Source organism: Gouania willdenowi, chromosome 16, assembly GCF_900634775.1.
Source record: "Gouania willdenowi chromosome 16, fGouWil2.1, whole genome shotgun sequence".
Taxonomy (NCBI): Eukaryota; Metazoa; Chordata; class Actinopteri; order Blenniiformes; family Gobiesocidae; genus Gouania; species Gouania willdenowi.
The window spans coordinates 22,251,553-22,271,531 of NC_041059.1; the positions used below are offsets into that span (position 1 = coordinate 22,251,553).

At 36.9% G+C, this 19,979-nt stretch overlaps 1 long non-coding RNA gene across 5 annotated transcripts in view; it reads right to left on the minus strand.

The window, feature by feature from the left end:
• The window catches only part of LOC114478117 (uncharacterized), a 137,030-nt gene extending 119,037 nt beyond the window's left edge, over nucleotides 1-17,993 (minus strand). For 2 of the 5 annotated variants that reach the window (XR_003675809.1, XR_003675812.1), the window contains exons 1-2: nucleotides 17,858-17,993; nucleotides 16,287-16,473 (exon numbers count right to left, since the gene is read on the minus strand). This is a non-coding gene — a long non-coding RNA (uncharacterized LOC114478117). Of the gene's footprint in view, nucleotides 1-16,076; nucleotides 16,474-17,857 lie in introns of all 5 variants that reach the window. The other 3 variants (XR_003675810.1, XR_003675813.1, XR_003675811.1) reach the window with 2 other exon arrangements.
• Nucleotides 17,994-19,979: the final 1,986 nt, after the last annotated feature.

Consider the following 19,979-nt stretch of genomic DNA (forward strand, 5'->3'; position numbering starts at 1 on the left):
GCTATATTAGATAGGTTTCTATATGCAAATTTAATGATTATGTTTTCCAAAAGTATTAAAATGTTGACTGTAGTGTCATGCTTTACAAGAAATTGGGCTTGTGTTTACCTGCATCCATTACTGCAGATAGGTTAAGTTTGGGAATACTACATTATTGAGAGCAGGACATTTACTCGGGCTTATTCAGCCCATTTCCCGGCACTCAGATTATGCCTCGCACTGGACTGGAAAATCGTGTCAGAGCAGATACTCTTACGGGAAGGCTTTTAGTCTGAGGCGTAATCTGCCTCCAGGAATCCCAACTTTTTGCATTTGCCAACTCCTGGCTATAAATGGCTCATCCATGCACTGGAACTCAGCAGGAAAAAAACTATTGTAACCAAATTAAATAGATTGTTAATTAAACATATCTAGTCATGTTATATCAGAGGATTAGGATGAATCAGCAAAGCGAGAGAGAGAGAGAGAGAGAGAGAGAGAGAGAGAGAGAGAGAGAGAAATGCCAGTAAGTGAAAGTTTCATGGTTTTACTTAGTTTCTACATTGTATTAGTTTTGTATTTGTAGACATAAAATGAATATCACTTTGGTGTGACAGCTCTCTGATTGAGAGCTGTCACATATCGTTGCAGAGCAAAGTGCAAAAATGATAAAGGAAAATATCGAGCAAATTGACAAGCTGCCTAGTTGCAAAGTTTTAACTTCCAGATGGTAGATGATGCCCAACCCATAACATTACAGGAATAACTGTCATTTTGATTTCACAGATCAAAAAAATTTACAAAGACATGTTTGCGTGGAAACAAACAGGTAAAGGTATCAGGTTTACCCACAGAGGTTTTTGGGACAGAGACCGTTTAAGTATAAGCAGACTGATTACAGCATACCAAGCTAAGCTCTGACCTGTACCACCTGTCAAACGCTGTGTTTCCCAAACCACATTATTAAAAATGATGTGTTGTTAGTATTTCCAATCCTCAAAGACTGTTCCAAGTAATACTAGGGATGCACTGAATTCGAATCGAATATTGCAAAAAAAGCCACATTCGGCCTTCGGTTTAGTGAGTTAAAAGCAAGGCGGAATAGTAGCATGTGAGCGTGTGACGTAATGATGCAATCAAGCAACGTGCAGTGATTTTGAGTCAGAAAAGTGTGTGCGCGTTGCTGCAGAACCAGAGCAGCAGCAGCAGCTCCTCCTCTCCGCACACAAACAAAGCCAGACTCTCTCCTTTCCACTTACCGCTCTCCGTCACTGCGTAAAAGTTAGAAGCTGTCCAATTCCACAACCGAATCCGTTGTTAGCGCTATGAGCCACGAATCCGTAAACATCCCCATTGTTTCCTCCTCAGTTGACAAGCGATGTCGGGTCTCGCTGCATAGGCTGGTGTAGCATTAGCACGGAGTGTTAACAGCTGATGTGTGTAAAAAAATGGGTCTGTGGCTCCAAGCAGTGACTCCCAACACGATCAGCAGCAGAAGAACTAGTGCAGTTTAGGCGTCCAGTAGTGCATTTGCCATTTACATATATGGCAATAAATTATAATGTATATTCTATATTAAACCGCAGTGTTTGTTTTAACTGTTAGATAGTTGGAGAGGGAGGAGCTTACATTCTAGGAGGCGTGTTAGGTGACGTCACCTGCCAACGTGGGCAAAATCCAACTCGCCCGTTTGGAGCTGACTTTTTACAAAATGTAGAATAACAAGGGAGGAAGGAAACATACGTTTTTGCACTTTGGCCCTCTGAATGAGGCTAAAGTGATGTATATCACTGTAGCATCTCATCATACCTCTCCTGTAATGTACTTTAGTTTTTTTTTTTTTGGAATGCATGTTTTGTTTTATTTTTCCTAAAAATGCTAACGAAAATCTTTTGACAGATGTGTTAGCAACAAAACGACACAAACACCCTTTTAAATTCCATCTCTGTTAATTTTCTAAATTTGACACTTCCAGGTCAAACTAAAAGCAGTTAAAACAAGAGCACTCACTGAGCACAAACCTCCATTACACTAAGTACTTTTGATGAAATGTTGCTAACAGGCAAACAAACAAATACATAAACACTGATGGAAATATCATTTATTTGGTGGGATTAAAAAAAAACCTTAGGGATTAGTTGAATTTATTGAATAAAAGGGGAGAAAATCTGAATATATGAAAACAGTAAGAAATGATTTTCATTGTGTTGAAGGTTGGAGTGTGCTCTTATATCACTGTATATTCTTGGTTGTTAGCTTTTACTTTCTATGCTAAGCTAGAAAAATGACCTTGATCATTCCTTTTGTTCCCCATTGTAAATATATTTCATAATTATCAGCAAAACTTTACAAGTATTTCATGAATCATAAAATGTCTGTTTCCGAGGGAATATTAGGCTTTAAAAATCACACAGACTTGCAGGATTTTTTTTTAAATGTTGTTGTGTGACAGGCAGCTGAGGCTTCTACTACATAATGCAGATAAATAACTTCCACTGGATCACAGGAGGGTTTTTCTCAGTGGAGGTTTTGAGGTGTTTACAAGTAGAAAAGCAAGTTCGTGAGCATCGCCTTCAGCCTTATAACTGAGAATAAACCTAAAAATCTCTAATTCACTCTGCAAAGTCAGAGCATTTGTTAACCTACCCCTCAGTGTACAATGGCATTTCAAAAAGTAGCAGGTGAACATTGTGTACTAAAACTTTTTCATCAAGGCTGTTGGTTGTGATGTCTAAACTGTTTTAAATTTGTTTTAAATATAAGTCAATGTGACTGAAAATGAAAATGAATGTTGCTGAAACTTTGTCATTTTCAAAACTTGTGAGTGAGTGAAACCCATGTGTAGTGAGCAACATGGATGCCAGTTGTTCAGATGTCTTGAAACTCTCTTAAAACCAGACCTACGCCTCCTCCTACGCTCCAAGAATAAGTTGTGCATTTATAATGTGCTTTAAACGGCCCACTGATTATACTATCACTGTAGTGAGAAACACATTGGATGGCATCAGTTTTACATCAACTTTTGTGCAGTAGACCAATTTTCTGGTTTGATCAAGTAGTTTAACAAATTCTACTGATAGGGCTGCAACAGTTGGGTAAGCATGGGGGGAAAAGTTTGTTTTCACTAATTAGCAAGGATGTGAAAAAACTTGATTTCACGATATATCGCAATTTTTTGGGTGCCGATTTTAAACCTTTTCCTCATACAGTACTTTTCAGGTCAGTGTGTTCAGTGACATAGAGCACATGTGCAAAATCGTATGCACAGGCATTTTATTTCCATATGATCTGTTCAGATCTGTGTTCAAACTGACACAATAGGATACATTTTTACGTATTTTTGTGCTCTGTCAGTAACTCAGGGTACTTTATCCTTTATGTCCTCACTTACAGAGGTTACAATGTTTTCAATGTGTTGCAATGGATACTTGTTGACTTTATTTTAGAATGGCAGTGTCAGTGTGTAACGCTGCATTTTCTTTTTTTCAGTGAAAATGTGCAAAAACACTAATAATAAATAATAAATAGGATGTTTTGAAGCAAATAGTTTTGACTCAGTTTGTCCTCTGAATGATCAATATCTTCTGATGAACATATACAGCAACTTGATTTTTCATCTCCGTGTTTAATTTTGATATTAACTGGGTAGAATACTGCAATATATCATGATACTGTGATAATATTGTATCGTGACCCAAGTATCGTGATATGTATCGTATTGCAACATCCTTGCCAATACTCACCCCAACTAATTAAGTTGTCCAAAATATTAAAAAAGTAAGTATTTCATACATTACAAATATATGACAGTCTCATACAAAGATTGAATACAGCCACATATAAAAGGGTAATATAAGGAAAACATTCCCACTCAAAGTTATGAATAAACAATCTTTGTCATAATGGAATTACAACATTAAATAATTAAGTAACAAAAGCACTCAGACATTGCAAACCTCCGACAAGCGCCAAATATCCTCTTTTGCAGATATAAGTGTCTGGATCAGTGATCCTTATCATGGTACCATGATCATTCACACTTTAAATGCACTCTTTGGCACACTGATGGTATTGCTGCCTCACAGTGCAGGGATCGTGGGTTCAAGTCCCACTGGTGGTCTGCAACTTGTCTCTGTCAAGCCCTGCGATAGACGAGCATCCTAACCATGGCGGTTTACACTGCCCTACGCCCTATGTCTGCTGGGATAGGCCCCAGCATACCCTGCATCCCTCTACAGGATAAACAGGGATAACGGACAAAACGAGACTTGTGAGAAATTTGTATCCCCATTAATATCAATACAGTTGCTTCAAATGTATGGGCACGAACTATTGTGAAAAAAATTGCAATGAAATGTGCAATCCAGATGAAACTCAATTGAGAAACCAACTTGACATAACTGAGTCAAGTTTCATAAAGATTGTTGGATTATAAACTGAGATATGATTTTTTTTTTAATTCATCCAATGATGAGACTGAGATCTATTTTTCAAATTGATCCAGAATCAGTGAATCGAGTTCATGACGTAAGGTCTATCTTTGGTTAAAATTGTGCCAAAATCTGTTTTCATTATAAGAATGAAGAAAAGTAAGAATTCAAGACATTACTTATATTAACAATTATGTCGTAGGTGACAAGCAAAATAAGACAATGTTGATACTTTAGGTTATGTAAAAAACACATCAAAATGTGCTTGTGTAAGAAATGTGATAAATAGCGTCATGGTTTACATTTTGTCATGGACCATTTCAAACAGTTTATAACAGTTTAACTGCAGTATTTATCCATCACCTGGTCCTACATCACTTTTTGTTGAGAGCTATGAGTTCAAGTGTGAAGCAGTGTAAACATTCCCAAGCAATGGGTATTACTCTCCTTTAGGATGATGGCGTGGGATCGTTTCCATGGGTTCATCTTCAGGACACCAGTGCACTTAGTTGGCAAACACAGGCTAGATTACAGCCAGACTTGTTCTTTCTAACCTTGTATTGAAGATAATCGTCTCTGCACCGACTGCGCTCTGGCAAGTCATAAATCAATTAACATGAGACAGATGTCACTTTAATAGGCTGAACGCTGTCATGTTCGACTAAAAGTTTGCAGCCTCATTCTGAAACAGAATGTTCGAGATCATGAAATATTGCTTATAAACAGAGAAAACTAAGTATTACGCAAAACAAAGTTAAAGAAAAGTACAAAATAATAGCTCACAAGAACAGCTGTGATCGAATAGTGAGTTATTTGATTATACTTACAAGCCACAAATCAAAGCAGTAACGTGCTGATAATGCTTAGCCACACATTACATTTAGAATACAGCAGAGTTCATCCTCTAATGACCCAGTGTGTGTGTGTTTGTGTCTGTAATAGCACTGCTTGTAATCTGGTAACTACCAGACAATGACAGATTTGCCAGCGATAAAATCCCAGTCTTTACACATATGTCTGTGTTTCCACCAGACTGGTCCGTTCTGTTACGTGTGTCTATGTGCTCTCATGTGAGTTTTCCTGATTCTGATTATCTGATGAATGCGTGACCCAATGTGTGTGTGTGTGTGTGTGTGTGTGTGTGTGTGTGTGTGTGTGTGTGTGTGTGTGTGTGTGTGTGTGTGTGTGTGTGTGTGTGTGTGTAGGTGTTTATATGTGCACACTTGCATGTGAGTGTGTAACAGATTTAGCTTTGATAAAATCCTGGTCTTTAGAGGGATTATCAGCCCATCCCCAGACAGAGGCATGCTGTGCATTTATGTATGGAGACAATAAGATGATAAGAATGGCCACACTGGCTAATACTATATGGTTGTTTGTATAAAGTTGTGCCTGGGCTAATATGACAAAGTAGTAGGGCTGGGCAAGAAAATTGATTTAATCGATTCATCAAATTTGTAGATAAAACAATTTTTATCTTGCAAATTCGAGATTTTTTTTTTTTTTTTTATATTCCTTTTTTTCCCACCACAGTTTTTTCTAACTTTTCCGCGTTCCGATGTGAGCCAGCCCCCTCTGTGTTTACATGTGTATACCCTTTGAGTAGGCTATATGTGGGCCACAGGTATGTTAATTTTTTATTCGCACTATGCTGAGATGCTAAGGAAAGACTTTATTATTTTAATTGTAATGTTATATGTCATAGAGTCTGTAGTTTTCTGATTTCCTAATCAGATAATTTAAGCTACTGTGAAGTTGCTGTTGCACTTTTGCTTAAACCTGGATTAAAGCTTGAAATTGTTGAATGACAGAGCCTCATTTACTATTTATTTTGGGATTGTTCTATGCATTTTAACTCTTGAGGACAATCACAGCAATAAAGTTGGATTTTTGACAATATATCTGATGTCTCCAGTCATTTTAAGTGCATTAAAAAAAAATCGAAAATTGAATTTTTCTTCAAAAAATCAGAGATTTTTTTTTTTAGGCAAAATCACCCAGCCCTACAAAGTAGTATAAATATATGATTCAAAGATGTTTCGAATGGTTGTGTGAAGGAAAATGGGACTTGTCATCCAATAAATCAATATTTGGTGCCTCCAAATGGTGCTGTCATACTGTGGTTTATAGGGATTTATTTTACTTAACTTTTCTTGGAGTGTATACATAAAAAGGCTGTTAAAACAGCCAAGTGTTTCTTCTTCCTTACAAAACCAATATCAATGTTCTTAGTTTAATTAAAGGACTGGGTGAGCTGTAACGTTCTCCTTCTTAAACAGGACAAAACCAAAGTGATTTTATTTGGTCCAAAACATGGTTAAAAAATACTTTGGTGTTATCTTTAATACTGACTTATCCTTTAACTGTCATATTAAGCAAATCTCAAGGACAGCCTTCTTCCACCTCTGTAATATCTCTAAAATCAGGAATATCTTAACCCAGAGTGATGTTGAAAAACAAATCCATGCATTTGTTACATTTGGACTATATTATTGTAACTTCCTACTGCCAGGATGTCCCAGTAACTCACTAAAAAGTCTCCAGTTAATTCAGAATGCTGCAGCCAGAATACTAACTGGAACAAAAAGGAGAGAGCATATTTCTCCAGTATTGGCTTCCTGTAAAATCTAGAATAGAGTTTAAAGTCCTCCCCTTAGCATACAAAGCTCTACATGATCAAGCTCCTGTATATTTTAGAGACCTGTTAGTGCCCTGTCGTCCAGGCAGAACTCTCCTCTCTCAGTTTGCTGGTCTTCTTAAAGTTCCTAAAGCGTTTAGATGTAGAACAGGAGGCAGAGATTTCAGCTACCAGGCTCCTCACCTTTGGAACCAGATCAGTCTTATTTTGAAAGGCTGCTACTCTCTCCACCTTTAAAAATAAATTCAAAACCTACTTACAGTATTTGCAAAAGCGTATACAGTATAATAGCGTTAACCTAACCACTGGGAACAAAGCAATAAACCTAAAAATAGGAAGTAAAAACACAAACGCATCCTTTTATGGGACTCCACATCCCACAATGCAATGCGCAAAACTTTATAAATAAAACACATTAGAGATCAAAACAAACTTTTGAGCGGCAATTTCAACCTTTTTTCATCTTTTTTTTTTTTAAAAATTACGATTTATTTATTATCAGACAAAAAATTATAATTAAAAGCAGTTTTGAGCTTAAATTATACATATATGTTTACAAGTTCACTAAGTAGTTGTGTCAAAGCAGTATAATTTTCCTTACATTTAATTAGGGCTGAACAATTTTGGAAAATAATCTAATTGCAATTTTTTTTTTTTTCCTCAATATTGCTATTGCGATTTAATATGCGATTATTTTATCAAGGGCCTCTTGTCATGTATTTTTCAATGAACACAAGCAATAAATCAATCTGTTTCATAATAAACAATTTCAGATTTATTTAAACTTTAAATAAATATAAAATGTAGATTTTAAAGCACAGATTACAACAATAAAGCAAACAAATGTATGGCTTTACCTCTTCAACATATCTAACTAACTTCACGTTTCATGTAAACATGTAAACATGTGGACTTCACTTCTTAAACACGCTGAACATAACAGGACAGGACAAGACAGAACAAGAAAAAAATGAATTCATTAAAAAATTAAATAAAAATTGCAGCCTTTGCGATTAGAAAATCGCGTTTTATGATATGGCGATAATATCGTAAATGCAATTCATCATTCAGCCCTACATTAAATGCGCAATAAATCAAACTGTATGCTGCTGATATAGTGCCATTATGTACTTGTTTTAGATAAGTATCTTACTGTAAACGTCCCACCGACTCTACTCACTTCTCCCTCCACCTACCACTGTGAGAGGAATGCTATAAACTGAAAGACTGATAAAGAAAAGCATGCACCACAGTCTACTATCTGTGTACACTTTCTCTTTCAACTCTTTCCTTCTCTCATTCTGCTTCCTTCTATTTCATGCTGTACTTCCTCTTTTTTCCCAAAACCATGATTTACCCCCTGTATCCTCTTTCTGCCTCATCTCCCCATGTTTCCCATCTATCCTCTTTAGTACACTATGCCGTGTGCGTAGTCATAAAATAATATTTCCTTCCTGTCCCCCAGAGCTGGTGTGTATTAGCATGCCCGTTGAGTACGTTAACTTATCTCACAGCTACAGGCATGGAGTTGTAAAACTAAGCTCTGATAGTTTGCAATGGGATGACCACACAATGCCTGTAGCTTAAAGAATTAGGACTGTCGTCACGATTAGTAATGGTTTGTCTAATGTTTTACTGCACTGTAATTCACTGTACTACATTCACTGTGTAGTTAGCATCCAGTATGACTCGATGAAATATTCAAAGGAAACACTGACCTAAATTAAATTTGTGGGGAAATTTGAAGACTATTTCTATCACACAATTAAACCTCATGCAATGTGGTCTTATTCAGGCACATACTGTACATTAAACATCCCACACAATGTGAGTTACAACAGGGCATCTTTTGATGTTTTATTCTTTCTATCACAGCATTAAATGACAAAAGCATTCAGTGAGCGCAGACCTTCGCCAAGCACCAAATATCCTCTTTTCCAGATATTGGCAATTTTCTGGATCAGTGATCCTGATCATGGTACCCTGATCATTCACACTTTAAAGGCTTAGAAAAATGTTTTATACCCATTAATAACCATACAGTAACTTTTCTTTATTTCATAAAACTGCGATAAAATGCACAATCCCGATCTGATGCGTATGAAACTCGATGGGGTAATTGAGAAAAAAACCCTACATAACTAGAGGTGTCCCGATCCGATATTGATATCGGTCCGATATCACCCAGAAAACGAATATCGGATTTTATTGGACTGCATCTAAAATCACCGATATAAGCTTTCCGATAAAGTTTTCCGCTGCAGTACTTCTATCCATAGGTGATTGTGGTTCGCATTCCAACAAAGTAACCTACTGTTGCTGACTATTGTTCTCTGTTTGAGTATCACTTAATAAAGCCTATTCTAATATTCCACACTACAAAATAAATAATAAAAGTATGTGTGATTCGTGCTGATATCATATCGGCTCAATATCGGTATCGGCCGATATGCAAGGCTGCAATATCGGTATCATATTGGAAGTGAAAAAGATGTATCGGGACATCCCTAAACATTACTGTTTTATATTTCATAAAGATCAGCCGATTACAAACCGAGACATGAATTTTGGAAATTTCGCCAATGATAAAAGACTTAATTTTTTGAAAATGATCCAGAATCAGTGTGTTGATCCAGATATAATAGAAACGTTCATGGTGTAAGATTTATCTCTGCTTAAGATTTTTCAAAAATGTTTTAAGTACATTTGACGTAATACTGCTAACAGACAAACATACAGATCAGTAAATGCTGGTTCTTGATGGATAAGGTACTATTAAAGGGGACATATCATGCTAAATCCACTTTTTCAGCCCTTAAATGCATTTTGTTGTATATTTAGAGTGCTTAGAAGTACAGAAAAAATCAAATTAGTCTCTTCAGGTGCTCCGTTGATATCTTTATATTCTGTTTTGCTCATATTTTTTCAATCCGTTTCGATTTTTCTATTCTCTATTACGTTTTTTGAACTATTACATCACAGTATTTGCAGCGGAACTGCCAAATTAGTACATCAACTCCAGGTCCAACACTTAGAGCAATTCGCCATTTTTATTTCTCGCTTTTATTTTGTAGTCCAAGCTCAATGATGACGAAGTTACGAGAGGATAAGTCAAAATGTTTGGTTGTTGGATGTAGTAACCCACACGCTTCATTACACCGTCTCCCAGCATCAGAACCTTTTCAAAGTGCCTGGTTGAGTTTTATTTTTCACGGAAATGTACCCACATCTGTGGGTAAGGTCATTTTTGTGTGCGTGAAGCACTTCAAGGATGACTGATCTGCAACCTCCGCCAGTATAAAGAAGGATTTGCCGAAAGACTTTGTCTGATTGAGGGTTCAATTCCTTCTATCTTTGGAGACGACGAACAGAGCCCTTCGGTAAGCTGTAAATAACGCTAAAAAGTGTGATGATAAGACGTCCCTGTCATTGTTTGTTAGCATTAGCAGTTGCACCGTCTTCATATGTTAGCGCTGTGTGCTCATTTTAGATCCTTGATGATATGGCCTACGTGGTTTAATTTAAGTCTAAAGATTTCATTAGTCATTTCATTTTGCCGTTTTTGTCTTTGAAAAGACTGTATTAAAATGCATTTCGTGACGTTAGCGTGGCGCTAGCGTTAGCCCGGTGCTTGTGTTAGCTCATTTGTTAGGGTTCTGCAGGTTCATCATCTTCATTTTCATCTCGCTCCGCTGGGTCCGACTCTGGCTCAAACATGTAAGGCTGGATGGACAAGTCTTCTGTTGTTGACATTTTGTAAATAACCTCTGAATAAAAAGTTTATGCGCCGCTACATAGCCGTATCTCTTCTATCAAACTACAAAAATGGCCGAGCAGGGTGGAGTTGAACCGAGTGTCACCTGGAGAGGGGGCGGGGTATGAAGTGTCTCATTTGCATTTAAAGAGACCGCACCAAAACGAGTTGCTCTCAGAAGCACATCAGAAAAGGGGTAGAAAAGGGGCCTGTGGAGCTATAATAATGAGGAATTCAGACCCAAGCATTGCAGTTCTGCTTTATATAGACCACAACTGTATGATTTATATGTAAAAAGGAAGGATTTAAAACCATGATATGTCCCCTTTAAAGTAAAACATATTGTGATTTCACTGTAGATTACATTAACATGAATATAGTTTTTGGTCAACTGTTAAAGTAACAAAGGCGAAAAACGCTGTTTACTGGTTGTTTTGTTTTTGTTTTTGGGAACCAGAGGAAACACCTACTGCAAACAAGCTAAACAAAATGCTACATATATATATATATATATATATATATATATATATTTATACAGGATGTTTTCCAGAATTTGGCAGACCGTAGTGATTACATTTCTCCCAAAATTGTGTTTGGGTCTAATAGATTTCGCTATACAATTAGTCTTTTTTTAAATTATTAATACATGTTGAGCGTTGCAGTAATATAGAATTGGAATATTGTTGTCTTAAATATGCTTCAGGAGGATTTGTGTATTCTTTGACATAATTACGCCTCTTTATTGTTACTTTCAACTGACTTCAAATAAATGTTATATCAGTGCAACTGAAAAGAAATGAATGAGATTAGAGTGACACAGATTAAATGTGAGGATTCCAGTTTTAATGAGCATTCCAGCTCAAAGAGCTATTGAGACTATATCACAACTGGAAGATAACAAAGATTGTTGCCTTAATGCTGTCCTGTGTAACTCGGTGGATTAGGTTTAACTTTCAACTCCCAACGGGGCGTCTGTACGGCTCTTATAAAGTAGAAAATGTTAGAAACTGTACATGATTACAGTATTACTGATGTAATTAAGACGCACACATTAAGCGGAGCAGAAACTGTGCCAGTGCAATGCTTGTTAAGAGCTCTGCAACAGGCCTGCCACAACGATTAGCTCTGTTTAACCTCATGGTTCTGTTGAATTCATGAGTATATTATCTAGCAGTGGATTTAATCTGTTCACTTGTGATACAGAGCATCAGAAATGGGTTGTGAAGACTTAGTTGTGGAAAGAAAAATATAATTTGCAGGTCCTGATTTGCACCATACATCATACAGAAAAAGTTGTAATTGATATTGTGAATTAACCCAACAATGACAGTAAAGGTGTGTAAATGGCACCCAGCGCCGCAAAGATATAACCAGGGTGACTACAGGTAGGAAGAAGTTATATTTAAGACATTTTAATACCACCTTAAATAAAATTTAAAACCAAACTTAGGATGGAAATACAGACCAAAGGGAAAATATATTACTTTACAATTAAAGGCATTGATGTCAGTTAATAATGTACAATAGAGAAAAATTAAAATAATCAGTTGTTCAAGAACATTCTTCAAATGTGTTTATTAATGTGGGAAGGGAACAAAAATATCAACAATAAGAAGACATAGTCATCAACATCCCCCGCCAAAAAAAATGAAAAAAGGGCAACAACTCGCTTCTCATTTTCAAACTCCATCAAGGTAGTGATACCCTGAAGCCACACATCAAATTTGGTTATCCTATCTTAAACTGTTTCTGAGAAAAGCTGTCCCCTTTAACTCGAACGGACGGACACACGGACATGGTCATGCTCTAATCTAAACTAATGCATAAACTGTGCCACAGTGATATTTTTGCAGTATTTTTTTTTTAAATAAAACAAGCCATGATATTTGGAATAAATCCAGCACAGCATCACGAACACTAAGCATGATGGATACATAATCCCTTCCCCTCTCTTCCTCTCGTTCCCACTCTCTCTCCCTCACTGATCCCATATGCCTGCTTACTGGAGATGCATGACTCATCAGCACTCTCACTCTACCACTGACCTATATCCGTCCTACCTGTGTGTCACATTGTGGTATGACCTTGATTCCCACTGACCAATTCATTTCCAGGAAGTGATCTGAGTCTGTGTCACGGTAGCAACAGAAGGTGGGGATGTGCCATTGCCCCCCCCCCCCCCGAGTCATACAGCTTCTCTTTTTACAAGCACATGCAATTTGTTTTTTTAACAGCTAAATAAATGTTAATAGATTTATCTGTCTTATCTGTAACTGAAATGATCTACTCTTCATTCTCATTTTAAAACAACATTTTGTGTAAATTGTGAAATCGAGAAAATTTGTGATTCGGGGATTTTCACAGTCTCATCTCATCTCCTAATCAGAAAGCCTGCTGTGTTTTTGGCGTCAGAAAGTGTAATCTGTCTTTTTGATATTCATGTTGTGCCTGGTTTACTGTATGTTTACACGAATAAACAGGATATGTCTGAGCAGACATAGTAAATGAACATCAGCACATAGCCACGAGCCACAGTTTGTGTGCGTCTCACTGCTGCAGAGTAATGCACGGTGAAAATGTGATGCTGCAGGACCATGTGGGCTCTCACGCACAAAGAGGCTGGAGGCGGAGCTTGGATGGACTGTAGTATGCTGTGATTGGCTCTCAATGACATCATTGATAAGGAGGCTGCTTCTCTCACATTCACACATTGTCTAATATGACTGTGTGTGTATCCTGTTCACTCAAGACCTTAATAGGATTGAAATGTATTACAACAGCTTCTTTCTTACCTTAACACGCTCATACACTTGTAACCAAACTTAAACCATGTTCAGGAATCTCTCTGATGGTACATAATGTTACGATACTTTTGAAAAGCTTCTGTATATCAGTGTGTGGAATAAGATTCTGGAGCCGTTTGCCAATGGAAATTAAAGAGTGTACAGATATCAAGAAATTTAAAAGAAAATACAAAGAAAATATCACGTTGTTACACAATTTTGAAAGTGTGTAATATGGGTTTTTTTCTGTATGTATTTAATCAAAATCATGTAAAGATATGACAAAATAATTTATTAAAAGCAACAATGGCTGGAAAACAGAATGCTGTAAACGTATTATGTATTAAGTGTAGCTGTAATGTAGGACAAGGGGTGGGACTTGTAAGTTTATACTTTCACGTGCTACCTTTCTAACAGAAACATGTATAGAGTAATATATGTAATTGTTTTGTTTTTTTCTGGAGGAAAGCCATCTGAATCAAATATTTTGTTATATATAATGTAAGCACATATAAGTATATCAAATACTGAAGTTCTCACCCCAGTTTACTCCGTCTATAAGACGTTTTTTTAAATACCAAAGTCAATGGAGCAGGAAAAGAGGAAACTTGTAAAAATAAATAAATATAAAAAATAAATCAATAGTGCAAAACAGAAAACTAAATTTACAATGGTGTTAGCTGTGATTATATAAGCTCACAGAGTGCTATCCATCATCCATTTTCTAAAATGTTCTTGTTGCTGTTTTCATGGTCACGGGGGTCTGCTGGTGCCTATCTCCAGGAGAGCTGTGCAATATATCGAATTTTTTGATTTTGGCGATATAGAAAATGGGATTATCTCCTATATCAATATATATACCTTTTTTTTCTAGTTTATTTTGTATTAAAATTAGTGATAGACTGATACATTGGCCGGAAAATATTATAGGCCGATTTTTGCGTTTTTTTACGTGTATCGGCATCAGCCAATACGGGCTGCTGCGTTCGCCGATCCGCATTATTTACAGAGAGCAGAACTGTTTTTTACTTGTTCTTGTTCTACATCACCTGTTTTTAATAATTGTTAAATATTTTTTACTTGTCGTCGTTCTACCTAACCTTTGTTAATTACAATAAACGTTCCTTTTTTTTTAAAAAAATTGAGACTCATTCTATTTGTTATCATCATTGTGTAATTTTTATGATGTAAATTGAGGGAGCAAAAGTAGTATCGACCCCAAATATCGGCTCAAGGAAATGGGCAGTCCGTATCAGTCATCGGCTAAGGCTGATGGGGAAAAAAAGATCGGTATCGGCATTGACCCTAAAAAATCCATATTGGTCTATCTCTAATTAAAAGTCACTGCTTTCACTACTTATCACAAAAGATTCTGTTAACGCAGACCTTCATCTAAACAGGACTAACAACACTACAGAACTCACTCACACATGCTGTCCCTTAGAGCAGAAAAAGTGCTGGTATCAATCAAACAACATATATCATGAAAAGGTGACCATACCATCATAGGAATAACACATACAGACAGACAAACTATGGCACACAAAGAATCCATCTGACCTGACATGCTGTACACTATGGCTGCACAATTGATCAAATTTTATTTGTGATGACAATTTTGGTTGCCACGATTAAATCAACCTGATCGTCCGCAATATTTACATTTAAAATACGGGCTCTGCACTCTGTAATAGTGTATTTATTGAGTTAGCGTTTGGTACATTTTCAATTCTTGGGTTAATTTAATTTAATTGTAATTCCATTTTAAAGCTTATATTTTCCCTGTAAACTGTACACATATTGTTTGTTTAAAAGTAGTGCAATAAATACAGATTTGTCCCTAATATGATAAATAATTGTGATTATAATTGTGACTACAATATTGACCAAGATAATCGTGATTATCATTTTGGCCATAATCGTGCAGCCCTACTGTACATGTATTAAAACAACAGAGTAAAACAGTCAAAACAGACATCTCACTGAACAACTGAACCCGGCTGCAGTTTTACTCCATCACCTGAAATACGACCTGTAATACCAACGTTAAGTTTCTTTTGAAGGCGATTGTTACGTCCTGGTCGTTGTCCCGATACTTTAACATCAATAAATATTGTCTAATAAATCCACGCAAGTGTAAAAAGTGTGACTCGAAGCCACTTTAAGTCTAATGAATCAACATTTCATTCGTGTGTGTGTGTAGGTGTGTGTAGGTGTGTGTGTGTGTGTGTGTGTGTGTGTGTGTGTGTGTGTGTGTGTGTGTGTGTGTGTGTGTGTGTGTAGGTGTGTGTGTGTGTGTGTGTGTGTGTAGGTGTGTGTAGGTGTTTGTAGGTGTGTGTGTGTGTGTGTGTGTGTGTGTGTGTGTGTGTGTGTGTGTGTGTGTGTGTGTGTGTGTGTGTGTGTGTGTGTGTGTGTGTGTTGGGACCAGAAAGCTTTGCCACAAACAAGCGCTGAACAAGTGACACATTCCACCAAAAAGTGACATTACCTACCTATGTAAAGGGACCGAGGAGGATCAGAAAAGCAATATCCTGCAATCCTGAGGACTTTGGCCTAGGACATGTCTTGCAGAGAAGCTTACTACCCAATTTTATAATCCTCAAAGTGTCTCCATGAGTTTTGGATTTCCAAGTGTGCCTAAAATGCAATCCGACCGTCACTGCTTCTGCTGAAGTGTAAATCCTTGAGAGATAAGTCCTCACCTTCTCCTGAAGAAAACTGCAGAGTGTGTTAATCCTCCTCTTCGTCTTAAAAGCCTCTTGATAGGCGACTGTACATCTCCAATGTGACTTACACATATCTGTGTTTTATTGGTTTTTTTCACCACCCATGGAAGAAAACGATTCTGTGGTTAATCCGTCTGTAAATCCTTTATTTTCCCACGCATTCCTGAAAGAAACAAAAAGCATTTAAATTATGAATAATTACAGGAGGGAAACATGCTTATTTGTTTTAAATTAAGATTTGACAAAACACTTTAATATTTGAAGTGATTGATCACTGTTATTGTTATTATCAATAATACCTTAATTACAACAAAAAGTGTGAAAAAGTTTTAAAAGATAGCACAATGGACAGAACTTTTTCTTTCTTTCCTTTGTCTTAATTTTAAAAGAATGCAATACAATTTTTATATGAAAGTTTAGAACCGTTTTAAAACTTCTCTGAGTTGAAAAGTTGGGATAGTGTAAAAAAAAAAAAATGCAGAAAATTCCACCAAGTTGTTTGGCCACACCTTATAAGACAAAAAAAAAAAGCTTTTTCGTATATAAAGCTTAAATAAAACTTTAATGGTAAAGAAAATGCTGAATAATATCAGACGGGATGCAATGGCAGTTTTGAAGAAATAGAAAATAAAAGCTTGCTTGGTGTTTCTATTATTAATGGTTTACAATAAGAATTTAGAGATATTCTTGTTCATTTTGGGGGGGGGGAATAAGTAAAACTCTAAAAAAAAAAAAATTTTAAAAAAAGTTGTTTCCTGATGAATTTGCGCTTCTTTCTACTGGTTTCCTTTGTATGCAGTGAGAACAAAGGAGCCTTTACAGTAACAAAGAGGCTGCAGCAACTTATACCTGTTGATCTACTTCATATCAACTGTAACAAGTTTCTAAAAGCATTTGAAGATGAACACATTCATTTCCCATCCTTGGGCATCCGTTCAAACTTTATTCATAATTTGTGCGTAAAGTTAGATTCTCTGTCTCCACTTTGTCTCTCGGAGACTTTACACCTGATTGCATTGTGCTGAATTCCCATGGTGAGCGGCAACTTCTCAAAACCATACACAACCCAGCCAGAAAACTGGTGCAGGACCAAATTAAACGGTTTTTTAAGTATTTAGAAGACGATTATAGTTACGTTGTCTGTTTTTTGGCGTGCGTAAAGGCTCCTTTTCTCTTCAAACTTCTGACAAGCTTTGTCTTGTGTCGCAACATCCCCAGGAGACAAAAACACGGCACCGGCGCAAACTTCATCTCCATTAACGCAGACTTTTAAGTGACTTAAAGTAGCCAAAGTTATGCATTACTGGGAGCAAAATAGATGCATGTCCGAGCATCCCCTCAAGTTGTCTCCTCAAAGCGCCCCGCATCAGACAAAGGAAAGGGGACCGCTTCTCTCTCTCTCTCCTTGATGCAACTCTTTCTCTACGTCTCTCGCCCTCTCTCTCCAGCTTTGTGCTCAAGTTAGAGCGCTGACGCACCAACTACAGTCGCAACTTCAGACTGGCAACAAACAAACAAAAATGACAGCAGAAAGAGTGTCCACTCACCTGAAGTGTGGTCACTTTCATCTGTGCGCGTTGCATGCGTCGTGCTAAAAAAAAGTTTGAAAGGACACATCCAGCTCTGTTGTGTCCCCTTTGTCTACACGTGTGATAGATGGATGGGGCTCCGTCTGGCCGCGCCTAGTTCATTTCGCTCTCCAAAGAGTCCCGCCCTCTCAAAGTCAAATAACTCTGTACACAATATCACAGTCACTGATGTTGTCCAAACTCCATCCTTTTAACTTGAATAAACCTGGACAGTTTCACACACTCCAGTGTCTTTGAGAGAGAGAGAAAATCCCAACAATCTCAAGTCAAATTGATATTTTAATCCATATTTTCCCCTGTTCTTTTCTTTTCTTCCCCAACAAATTGATAAAGGCCTTATCATGTAATTTGTTCATGAAAAAACTTTTATTATCTGTTCCAGTTTCCTCTCTCAATGTAACATAATTACAGTATATATAGGCCACAACCCATGTCACTGTTTTTTAAAACAGGTGGATGTATGCTTGGTTAAACTGGATGCAGTTTGGACACTGACTTTGTGGAGGCCAACAGTTAGCAGAACACAGGATGAGACAAAAGAGAACAAATCATAATGTTTGGTAATGCACACAGGACAAATACACAATCAGCAGCAATACTTCTTGATGCCACTTTTTGTCATTGCAAAATATTTTTTTTAAAAAAGGCCATGAGGAGAATAAATGTCAAACATCTTTTTGTGCAAATTAGCAAAAGTAAGAACATCAACCTCCACCAAGCACCAACTATCCTCTTATTGGCAGTTATTTGGATCAGCGATCCTGATCATAACATGGTAGCATGATTATTTTATTTTATGAACACTTTAAAGGCTTGTAAAAAAATGCGTATCCCAATTAATAATAGTAGGCCCAGATGTATGGACACCCCTTTTTTTTTTTAAATCACGATTGAAATGCGCAGTCAAAATCTGATCTGGATGAAACTCAGTGAGGTAATTGAGACCAACATAGCATATTTGGGTCCAGTTTCATAAATAATTAATTTAATTAAGAACCGAGATATGAACTGTATGAAATGTAGTCAAGATGAGAGCTAGGAATTTTTTGAGTTTTAAAACTGATCCAAAATCTATATATTGATCAAGATCCTCTCCTCAATAGAACGTTCGCACCGATGTCACAAATTTCCCATGATCCTCTCTGATTCGCTAGTTTCCGCCATCTTTTACGACAACTTTTATTCACAACACGACGGTAGCCGTTGAGAAAAACTCAAAATGGGAGTTATGTGCGCAGTTGTCGGGTGTTCGCAACAATGCTTCATTTTTTAGTGTACCTACTGTTTATACAGCGTGAAGGGCCAGAAATCGAAGGATTAACTCGCAGACGTCAAAGACAGTGGCTCGCAAATCTGCACAGATCGGACATCAAACCTACAAGCTACAAATGCACACGAGTATGTGAAGAGCATTTTGTGAAGGGTAAGTTTATTATTCATTACTACCCTGACTTCCACTTCCACTTCATACTACCAGGCATGTCCACGTATGGGTGTGTGTGCATGTGTGTGTACATTTGTTTCTGCTTTGGCATTGTTTTTAATCAAGCACTTTGTATTACATTTGATTGTTTAAAAAGTGCTATATACAGTAAATAAAGTCTCTTTAACTACAATATTCCTCACCCATCCCGACACAAAAAAGTTGTATGAGGAGAGGCTTTTGTACAAAACTAGTAGTGAGTACCAAGTAGTTCACGATGTCCATGTAATTTACACTCGACCACATGCCTGCATCGTCTTCAAATTTTAACAAATTGCTGTAGGGGTTGACCCCTCCGTACTCCTCTATATTACAGCGATACTGTACCTACATTTATGTGGGATATTTAATCTTCGGGAAAAATCACATGAATCTGCCATTGAAGATGTGTTGTTATGCAGCTGTTTACATAAGAGATGGCGGATCCAAGCGAATCGGAGAGGATCATGGGATACGTGACGTCAGTTGCAAACCATCTATTTATTGGAATCATACCATGTGTATGTAAAAAAAAAAAAAAAAAAAAAAAAAAGAAAAGAAAGTTTCCACCAAATTACTGTATGTCAACAATCATAACAAAATAGGAAGTAAGAGTGT